The following is a 12,003-nucleotide window of genomic DNA, read 5'->3' on the forward strand; positions in this document are numbered from 1 at the left end:
TATATTCAACTGGCGCAACGTCCCCTACAGCCACTCCCGTTTCGTGGACAGCCTGGTCGATGCCTCCAAGGAGCCCTTCGTCCACTGCTATGAGTGCCCGATGCCGTTTTGGGGCTCGCCGGCGGACATGGTGCATCACCTCACGAATGCGTGCAGCGGTCACTACTGGCCCTTGGCGGAGAACATCAATTACGAGACGTGCTACCTGTTCACCATGCCGGAGTCGCTGGAGGATCACCACCGCCTGCTAGTCTCAGAGGAGGACGGCATCATCTTCCTCTTGATCGTGGGCACCGGCGAGGCCCGCGCAGGCCGTCGCCCCATCTCTGTAGTGTGTGTCAGGGGTGACGCCGCTGACACTTACACTGACACGAGGCCGATGTATGGGTGCATGGTCAGTGTTACTACCCCTCCGGGTCACGTGGGCGGCGACACCGGCCTCATCGAACAGACTTGGACTCTGGGGAGCTGGGACTATCCCGCCGATGTGGACTTGGAAAACCCATGGCATCCTTTACCCGCCGACGCGGTGCACGGGGACTCAAAGGAGGTTCACCAAGACATACGCATTATCAAGTTAAATGTTGATCATTAGTCTTTGCTCAATGTAATCCGCTGTCTAGGAATGTGGAGACTTCCATGCAGGATCTTGCTCTATTGGAGTATCGCGCATGAATAAAAGTGTATCCATTTATGGTTTAGTCTAGAATCTTCCATGTATGAATTTTTACTATAGTACTGGAGAAAGACTTACGATGAACCATTTCTTACATCTCCTCTGCCCCCTTGCAAGTCATCCTGATTTAATTCCTCCGTCTAGGTGTATAAGGGCATGATTAATATTACTTAATAGTATAGCCAACTGTTGACTATAAGAAAGTGCCATGTCATCTGTAGCCAACATGTATAACAATCGATACACAAAAACTAATTCTTAAAGATCATTTCTTGCGAAGCACAATAAGTGTTATTTCTTCACAAGTTTTGGATGCAGGTTGAACAGTTGAACGCTTTTGTTTGCAAAAGATACCTTTTTATCTATTCCACCTGGATGTTTGTGAGCTCTAGAGATGAAATAATATCCGAAGAAACCTATCAATACCCGTTACATATGAGATAACCCCTACATCCTTTGTCAAAATAAACAACTCCCCGATCAATGCATTTCACTCTTTGGTGCAACACACGGGCACCTTACTACTATAGATTAGTACGACCAAAAAATGAACTAACATTATATATAGTACGATAAATGCTGATGCATGTCACCTAAAATTATATCATTCAAAACTATGTTCAAATACAAATCCAACAATATAGTTTTTGTTGACATGCACTAACATTTTGTCAGTTAAATCTTCATGCAAATTCAATGGGGGACTAATAAACCACGACCCATGTAGTACAAGTGTAGAGGGCGGTGCTGCACGGGAGTCTCACCTCTCACCCCGCTCGTGGCGCGGCAGTAAAGCTATCATATCACAAAACCGAACCACTCCCGGTAATAAGTGGCCTGGTAAAATAAACGGACAAGCAACCATCACATCCCTCCGTCTTTTTTGCATTTCATCTCTCTACATTTACTTTCTCCGGTTCATCTCGCACACTCGATCCCTAGCTACTATTCCTAGGGCTAGTTCTTTTGGTGGCTTCTCCAGCTTTTCCCATAAGACTAGTCACAGTGGAGAGTAACAATAAGGCGCCTCACTCAATTATTTGGGCTTCTAAACTACTACTCCGTCCTGGTTTATTCCTCACCATTGTAATTTGTGCTAAATTTTGACCAAAGATTTAACTGATAAAATGTTACTCCCTCCGTCTAGGTGTGTAAGTCATCTTACGAAAACCAAATAATCCCAAAACACTTAGGGGCGGTGCATTAACTTCTACCTTGTTTCTTGTTTCTTGACATATCAACCAATAAGAGATAAAGAGTGTGCATGCTTTTAATGACTTGAGATATCAAACACGACATGCAGTGGTTAGTTCATTGCATGCAATACTATTAACTAGCAAATAAACATTAATGTTTCTCATTTTGTCCTCCTCCTTGGTCACGGTGCACAGCCTAAGATGCCTTACTCACGTAGACGGATGGAGTAGTGCATGTGACAAGCACTAACATTTCATTAGTTAAATTTATGATCCAAATTTGACACAGATTACAATGGGGACCAATAAACCATGAAGGAGGTAGTAGTTATGGGATTACTAATCTAGAAGCCTAAAAGAACTGGCCCCTGGTACTCCTACTAGTAGTAGTACTTAAGTTGGAATTCCAATTGCACGACACAACTTGTTAGGCAAAAAATTCGATATAGGGTGTAGGAAGCGGTTTGGGAATTTGCATGCCTTTCCAACCAGTGAGATACTCCGTACAAAGTACGACAGAGAAATAACCACAGAGAAGGAAGCTAAAAGTAAACAATCAAACGAGCATCTTTGCATTTGTTTTGCATTGAATCGTTTCACAAGCTTGACTAGTGATGTTTTTCTACTTTTACAAAAACTGCATCATAATGTTAAAACGTGCATTTGCACGTACATAAGTAATAGTAGTACTCCCTCCATCTAGGTGTATAAGTCTTCCCTCCTTCCTGGTCACGGTGCACAACCAAAGATGACTTATTGACCTGGACGGAGGGAGTAGCACAGTTTGCAAGCATATATCGAGAGAGACGTGTAGTGCGATAGTATATAGTAAAGTTTGTGCTATATGCATGTACTTGCAAAATGCATACAAATACACAAGGTTTCCAAACTTTCGCTTTTACATACTTAATTAAGGACGCTAAAAATTCCTGACGTTCGGGATTTATCATTTGCGTCCCAAAACTAATGAGATCGCCTTACGAAACAAAAATTATACTCCTCCTAAAATCCATGGCGCTTGCGGCGCGCCACGAGTGCCCTGGTGTGCGGTCGTTTCCCAGCGCACCGACACAACGCCTCTTCCTCAGCCTCGCAACTCGCGAGGTGCTGATTGGCGGCTTGCTGGCGGGCGAGCGCGATCTCACCAATGTGGTGATCCGGCGCCAACAGGTACTCCTCCTCGCTGGAAGCATACACCCGGTCCATGTACCGCCAAGCGTAGATGAGGCGCTTGGGCCCGACTGCATTCAGGGAGTCGGCACGGGGGTCCTCCGCCACCCTCACGGCCCTCGCACGAGCCTTCTGCCAAAGAGCCAATTGCCTGACTCTCTCGGATGCGACATAGGCCTCCCAGGCAGCTTGTTCTGTGGTGTGCTTCTCTTCCTCGGCCTTCTTCTCCGCCTCTATTTTGGTGCGCTCTGCTGGAGGCAAAGCCTCCCACAAGGCGACATCCATTTCTTTCCAAAGCTCCTCAAGGCTGGGGAGCTCGTCGGGCGGCGCGGCGTTCTCCTTGTAGCGGGGAGCCGACACATCCTCCAACGCGCGTGCTGGCGAGATTGGGAATGCCAACACGTCCACCTCGACGTGTCGCGGCGAGGAGCGGAACGCCGATGCGTCCTCCTCGACTAGTGGCGGTGAGGAACGGAACGGGGACGCGTCGCATCGCGGCGAGGAGCGAAACACCGACGCGTCCTCCTCGAGTAGTGGCGGCGAGGAACGGAATGGCGATGCGTCATGTAGCGGCAAGGAGCGGAACACCGACGCGTTCTCCTTGACTAGTGGCAGCAAGGAACGGAATGGTGACGCATGACCGTCCGTGCGGTGCAGCGAGGGGCTCCTAGGGCTTGGGAGGGGCGATGCCATGGTGGTCGACATGAGAGGGAGGGGGAGGAGATAGCAATGAACGTGAACGTGAGGGGGAGGAGATAGTGATGTCATGGGAGGCGCAGTATTTATAGCGAGCAATGGCACACCTACATAAGATATGGACTGAGCTGCACTGACTTAACTGCAGGTCAGTTGCGTCACTGACATGTGGGCCAGACCCCTATTGGGCCCATATTTCAGTGACCCAATGCACCTGCAGTTAAGTAACAACTACGTGGGCATATTTGTTGGAGTAAATTATGGGGGAGGGAAGGGGTGGAAATATTGCTGGTCACAACGGATTGGACGAGCATGGGTGGAGGAGAGTCATGCATGCAGATTTTTTCACACGGGGTGGAGTGGTGGGACCGCCGGAGGGAGAAGGAGAGTTTGGCGGGCATATTGTTTCCACACATGGAGAGGAAAATATTTGGAGATGAAGGAGCCTCCTGCAGGTATGGGGAACGGTGCATAATAAGTCATCTTGCATGCCGGGCTAGGTATAGTCTCAAGTCATTAAAAACATACATGCTCCACACATGTTCATATTTCAAGGTGCACTAAATTGTTGCATGCGATAATTAAGGCTGGCCATAATGGTGGTATCTTAGCTGGTATCATGCACACGGGAATAGCAAACATGCTGATGTGGCAAAGAATTAAAGAAGAGAGGGGGGTTAGAGTAACTAGTGTTCATGCATGCATTGGTAAACACATTTTTTGTGAAGAACGACAACATTGGTTGAGTACTTTTGCAGACTTCAAAAACTATTCCACCGCCTCTACTATCTTGCTAAGAGTAGGTGAAATTTTTGAATCGAGCCCTTTAAACTAGAAGGGAGGTAGTGGTACTCTAATAGCTAACCTTATTGTGATGACAAGATAGGACATGGCACGCACCTGGACGGAGGAACTAGTCTGCATTGTGCATTTAAGTTTTGTCTGAAGTCAATGTACCTCTACTTTCACCAGACTTACAGAAAAATGTACTCCCTCCGTCTAGGTGTGTACTCCCTCCGTCTAGGTGTGTAACTCATCTTACGAAAACCAAATAATCCCAAAACACTTAGGCGCGGTGCATTAACTTCTACCTTGTTTCTTGTTTCTTGACATATCAACCGATAAGAGATGAGGGTGTGCATGCTTTTAATGACTTGAGACTATCAAACATGACATGAAGTGGTTAGTTCATTGCATGCAATACTATTAATTAGCAAATAAACATTAATGTCTGTCGTTTTCCCCTCCTCCATGGTCACGGTGCACAACCTAAGATGAATTACTCACCTAGACGGAGGGAGTAAGTCATCTTACGAAAACCAAATAATCCCAAAACACTTAGGCGCGATGCATTAACTTCTACCTCGTTTCTTGTTTCTTGACATATCAACCAATAAGAGATGAGAGTGTGCATGCTTTTAATGACTTGAGACTATCAAACATGACATGCAATGGTTAGTTCATTGCATGCAATACTATTAATTAGCAAATAAACATTAATGTCTCTCGTTTTCCCCTCCTCCTTGGTCACGGTGCACAGCCTAAGATGACTTACTCACCTAGACGGAGGGAGTATCAACATTCACAATGTCAAATCAATATTTCTACACTCATTATAAAACGTAGTTCTTATACTTATTATAATCAGTATTGTAGATATTGATATTTTTAGTATAAATTTGGTCGTGGGATTTCATTGATGCATGTCAAAGCGTGGAGGAAGCGGAGCTTAGGGCTTGCATTGCCGGTCTCTACATAGGTATTTCTCTTCATAGTCCTGTAATTTTAGAGACTGATTGCGCTTTTGTGGTAGCGTCTCTTGCATGCGGAGTAGGCAATTTTTTTTCTCATTTATAGCCGGTCAAAGTCTCAAAGGGCGCGACTGTGCGAGGGAGGCGAAGGTCGTGGGAGGCGTGACGGTTGACGGAATTAAGTGAAGTTACATCCACGCGCCGGCATGGCGTGTGAACAGGAAGAAGCTATACCGTCAGGCCTATGATATGGGTCTAGTAGACATGACATCTAGTGGGTCCCACATAGTTCTTGAGAACTCTTTGGGGGCTTGCAGCCGTTTATCCACCGGGCAAGCCAGCAACCCCACGCCGTTCGCACGCCCTACTCGTCCCCGTCTTCTACCTTACAACAGTTCGCTCCCAGTCGTCCCGTCCTTTCACATTAGTTTGCTCCTAGTTTTTTTTTTGCGGGGTACAATAGTTCAACTTCTCCTAACCCTCCTCCAAAATCCATGGCCTCCCAAATCTCCATGGTCGCTGCTGAGTACCAGGTTAGATCCATCACCGGCGATCAGTTCATCGTCATCTACACACGTGTATCCGCGACGGTGAAAGCATGGCTTGCTCGCTTCCTACGCATGTTCGACAGTTCAACGGATGAGTGGGTCGCTAGGCTAGATGTTGAGTACACCACAGTCCTGGGACGAGAGAAGGATCTAAAGGATGAAGAGAGGAAGAAGCCTGCCATGATCCAGGTTTGCATACATAACATTTTCTTGGTCTACCACATATGCCATGCCGACGTTGAGTGCCAGGATTTTAAGAACTTCCTCAAGGACAAAAGAGTGAAATTCATTACTGTAGGCTTTAAGAACGACAGGGATGTCCTGCGTCGGATAGGTTTTGTTGTAGGCCAGTCCTTCGATCTCCAGAAGGCAAGCCTGGTGACCTCCTCTCAACCTTCAATGCTGACCCTGGCAGCAGCCATGATTGATCCTTTGTACGCTAAACTAAAGAAACCTCATCACGAGTTTCATCATGCATGGGAGTCGAAGACATTAGATGAAGATCACATCCTGTATGCAACAATGGATGCCTACCTTTGTTTAAATATCTACAAGGGTTGGATGAAGAAGCAGAGCCCAGTGTCCGGGTCAAGCAAAGAAGCGTCGGCGAAGAGGAAGAGGAAGAGGGACGAGGACGAAGTCGAGGACATGGACTCGAACTCCGAGTAGGTGGCAGTGTTGTCGTTCATGCTGGTTCTACTGCAGTGTCAAGCGGACTAGTTGCTTAGTTTATTTTCAAGGGTGTGTTGTGCTGAGGCCCCAGCAAAACTATGTTTATGTTCTTTCTCGTTATTTGAACTCTTTAGTACGTACAGTAGTACTAGTACTATGTCTTACTACTGTTCTTCTTGCAGTTGGTACTACTGCTCATATCTTCGTGTTCCTACTGTACTTAATACGTTCGTACTAGTAGTATAATTTGGGTCAGTCGATTTGTGAAAGAAGTTCGACGGAGCGAAGGAAGAAGACGACAGAAGAGGTGGAAGAAGCCCTTCTAGCCATCCATGTTGCATGAAACGGCTCACATGACTCGACTGACCCAAATTGCTCCTTCAAATTGCAGGATCCACATGGCATTCAAGGTCTCGAAGGTAGATTCCGTGTCCGCACCCGCTTTGCGGGCTCGACGCGCGCGCGACCGGCTTTCGCCGCGACAGCCACCATGCAGGCCTCCTCCGCACGGGCAGAGACGACAATGACACGCTAGTTCCTCCTCGCCGGCGTGCTGGAGCACGCGCTCGTCCTCCTCTTCGTACACTGCATGCATAGACGCGGCTCCACCAGCTGCTCGCGTGCTTGGTAGCGCGGCGGCATCGCGAGGAGGGACTGCAGACAACGTGAGCGGGTGAGCCTTTGGCTTCATGGCACAGGGATGGCGGCGACACGGTGGTGATGGGTGAGAAATTGTTGCCCGGAGTAGGCGGGCGCCGGCATGCGCAACGGCGGCGGCAGCATATTGATGAGTGCGCGTGTGGGAGCTTACTTTAGTTTTATATAAGGTTGGTCAAACATAAAAGAAAATCATACTAGTACACGTAAACATTAGACTTAGGTAGTGCTTTTATTAGTTAGTACCACAGCCACGATACGGAATCCTGTGCAAGAGCATGAACCGCGGCTGTGCGTTCGATCGAACGGTGCGTCACCGTGTCGCGCTCGAAGGACATCCACCGAACCTTTTTGTGTGTGTGTGAAAACAATCCTCGAATATTACTCAAATTTTTTTCCTGGGAAAGTTCTTGACGCTACAATATTTCCATATATTTGAATTTAGCTCCAGTTCGTGTTTATTTGGATTTGGACGTTTTAGGTGCGCCCTAGTTTTTTTAATACTGATTTTGTGTGTGTGACTAAGAGAGAACGTGTGTATGTGTCCATATGTGTGTTGTGGCAGAAGGGCAATGTGGAGACGGTGTGTGTGTGATACAGACATAGAGAGGTGTGAATGTGCAAATTATCATGCATGAGTGAGACATAGACAGATGCCGATACGTTGTGTGTGTGTGTCTTTGTGTGTGTGTGTCTGTGTGTGTGTGTATGTGTGTGAGAGACCGTAACACAACAACCATCTCTCTCGATTCGCTCGTCCCTCGCACGATCGTATGCAACACATGCATCAACGCGCACATTTGAAACCCTCACCCGGCCCCTGCCCACCTCAAGGCCCGCGCAATCTCCTTCTGAATGCCCATTTCTCTCCTTAGGTTTGTTTTCTCTCAATATCCGACACACACACACACGCGCGCGCGCAGCACAACACACACACACCCTCCCCCCAGCACACAATTCATCCCCATCCAAGGTTATACGGCGACCACTCTCGCTTGTGCTTCTTTGCACCCCAACATGCACAACACCTCAATCTTCAAAGAGGGCATCGACCAGATCGAAGACGGCAACCACACCGCGCTAGAGAATGCGGGGTCATTTGGAAGCAGGGTGATGTGACAACGGCTGACTGACTCCTCCCCCCACCCCCTCTCTCTCTCTCTTGCACAAAATTACCAATCCCTCTCTCCCCCACACAAAAATTGTCAATCCCTCAACCCACGAGATCCTTCCCCTCTCGTCCATGTTTCTCCAGCTCTCTCATCAAACATGTTGTGTCTTCTCCTTCCACGTATACAGAATCCGAATGCACACGCATCTCACGTATATTACATGTCTCCATCTTTCTCACAGACCTAACTTCTTCCTCTCTCTTTCTCTCTCTATCTCTCTCCCTCTGTCTCGTTAGGTTTGTCTCCTACTCTCTCGTCCACATACATACAATCTTTCCTGCCCTATCTGCTCCATCTTCAAAAGCTCTCTCTGCACGTTTCATTCACACATTGGGATGTGTCAAAATGTTGCTTCTATAATGGCTGATGTAGAGTTATGGTTGTTTTTGTTGCATCCTACAAAGTAATAACTATGAAATGCATTTGGATTCTCATTTGACTGGGATTATGTGAGTTTGAGCATGTTGTGAAGTACTATAGACCTTGTATACATCTTGGGATTCGACAATGATTGTAACTATTGAATTGTATAGACCATTACATTCGTAGTCAATAGCCTAATATATTTATTTCACAATTTCAACAAATTATTAGTTCACTACAAACTAAGAAAACAAATGTGTACTCTCTCCGTTTTTATTTAAGTCCGCGTATTAGCATTGGTCAAAGTCAAGTTTTGTAAACTCTCAGAAAGCTTATAACAAAATATATTAAGATATACAATAACAAATAAATACCATTAGATTCATTAGTGAATGTACTTTCACATCATACATATTTGTTATGGTAAATGTTTATATTTTTCTATAAACTTGGGCAAACTTTAGGAAGTTTGACTTCGATCAAACCTAATATGCAGAGTTTACTACTACTATTCGCTAGTTGCTTAGCCCACGCCACACGGGGAGTCCAGCGTCACAAAATTTTGAGGACGACGGGAAAATCTCCCGCGACCCTGATTCGAGCAGTGGGAAGTTACCATCATAGACTTCAGAACAGGCCTACGGATGATGCTTGGTAGGGGGCTGTTTTTGTAACTTCAGGTTCACCCTACCCAGCCAACCCCACCCCGGCACCCAGAGTAGTACACCTGAATACTCCCCATTTTCTATCCCCACCGCAAAATAGACTTCTCCACGGCACAACAACCTTCATGCTCCTCCCCCTTTACATCGGCGCACTCGTCCACCGCAACGCATCTGCCTCATCGACGACCTCGTATGCCACACTGGAGCCGGTCCACCGTCGTCGTCGTACATGGAGCCTCTTCCCCGGCATCGTCTTCCACGGTGTCGGATCTGCTTCCCGAAAGTCGACGCCAAGCACAGAAGTACCACCGTCGTGGACAATGAACTGACTCCCATTGCCGACCATGACTCACAGAGGCCGCCGCGACCATTGTTCTCCTCCTCGGTTGGTAATGTTTGTATTGAATCACTTAGCAGTACATGTGCAGTTCCAATTTTGTTCATACCTACCCTTCAAATTTCCTGGGTGTTATTGTTCCCGTAAAAGTAATTGGTTATAGCCTCCATTGTCCAATAGAATATCAGCTTGTAATTGTGCGTCGCTCCTGTATCGCGCTGTGCTTGGGTAGGTTTTCCATATGCAACCAGTAGTGTTGCAAATGATGGAAAGTTTTTTAGAACTAGCAAGATGCCCATGCGTTGCATGCATCAAGATGCATTTGTATGAGTAGTTTATCTTGTAGGAGAAAAGGATGAACGAGGGAAGGCCTTATTTGCAAATTTGGAGAGGGGTATGGGTATCTTTTTGCAAAATTCCCATTTGTTTCCTTCCTATCTGTCAGATATAAATCGGACGGCCTATATTGCAAGAAAAAAAAGTATAGAGAAAAAAGTAGACAATAGAGAAGTAGAGATAAATATTAAATATTAAATATAAAATAAATATAACAGTATAAAAGAGAGTAGAGATAGCAGAGATGTTGGGAAAGGATCGCGCGTGCGCGGGAAAAAGCGGTCGGGCGTGCGCTAGTTTTGGCGCGCAGCGTCCGGCGCGCTTTATAAAATCCAACACCCTCCCACCGCTCTGTGCCTTGCCACCCCTCTCTCCCTGCTCTGTGCCTCGCCGCTGCTCTCTGCCCGCTCTTTTTTGCCTCGCCGCCGCCGCGCCACCATGCCGCCGGGAAACTTGGGGATACCGCAGGGTCCGCGCGCCCCTCCGGCGGCTTCTCCGCTGAGATCCGGTTCCGCGGGATGCGCCTCGGCCTCGACAATTTCGACACCGCCAACGAGGCCGCCCACGCGTACGACGCGGCGGCGTGGCGCCTCCGGTGGCCTCATAGAACATTGAACTTCCCCAACGTGTCGACGCGGGAGCGGGCACAGGAGCTCACGCCTCTACCGCGGCTTAGCACCGACAAGGATCATCGCGACAACCGGAGGCGGGAGCACCGTCTCGGCATTGCCGAGATGGACGAGGAAGCCAAGGCGCTGTGGCGCCAACACTTCCCACAGGACATCATCAACGAGCGCGAGTTCTACGTGCAAAGGAGGGCGCAGAGGGATAAGAGGAGGGCGGAGCGAGCCGCCTATCGCGAGGACAAGCGTAGGCAAAAAGCGGACGCTCAATTCAACATGAGGCTTAGAGCAGCGTCACCCTGGGAATCCGACGATGATCGATATCTTCACGCCTACAGTCAGACGTCGGAGGAGGACATCACCGAGGAGGAGTCGGACGAGGAGGAGTAGTTGAATTATCTTTTTTTATCTATCTATGCTGAGAACTATCCTCTACTCTCTTGTAGCGACCAGACCTCAAACAGTCTGATCTCTGTGCTCAGTGTCATCCCTGGATCAGTAATGCTGACACCACACAGTACTTGGAGGATTTATAAGAGAGTAGAAATCACACACTTATTACATCGAATGTCTCAAAAGAGAACTTATTGAAATAAATATGGCTTAAGGCCATCTAAAACGATAACAGCGGAAGGCTTGGAAGATAAGCGAGTCCATCAACTCCAACGGCATCACTGAGTATAGAACCACGACCTAAAAGCACCTTACTCGTCGTCTGAAAAGTCTGCAACATGAAATGTTGCAGCCCGAAAACGGGTCAGCACATGGAATATGCTGGCAATGTAACACATAGAGAATAACAATGGAGATAGGTTATACTACATGCATATTTGGCTGGTGGTAAAGCTCTATGGTTACAGTTTTTGCATAAAGCCAATTTTTCCCTACTACAAAGGAATAAATTTATTTAACTATCATGGTGGTTGTTAAACATTGAGAATGGTTGACAGCATTCTCAATCCCAATTAAAAAGTACTCATTAAAACCCAACAATATTAGTTAAAGTAACATGATGAGATTCACATGATAATCAAGTACTAGATACTCAAGATGTCCATAACCGGGGACACGGCTAACCATGATTAGTTTATACACTCTGCAGAGGTTTGCGCACTTTTCCCCACAAGACTCGATCTCCTCC

This window comes from Triticum dicoccoides, chromosome 7B (assembly GCF_002162155.2).
Source record: "Triticum dicoccoides isolate Atlit2015 ecotype Zavitan chromosome 7B, WEW_v2.0, whole genome shotgun sequence".
NCBI classification, from domain to species: Eukaryota; Viridiplantae; Streptophyta; class Magnoliopsida; order Poales; family Poaceae; genus Triticum; species Triticum dicoccoides.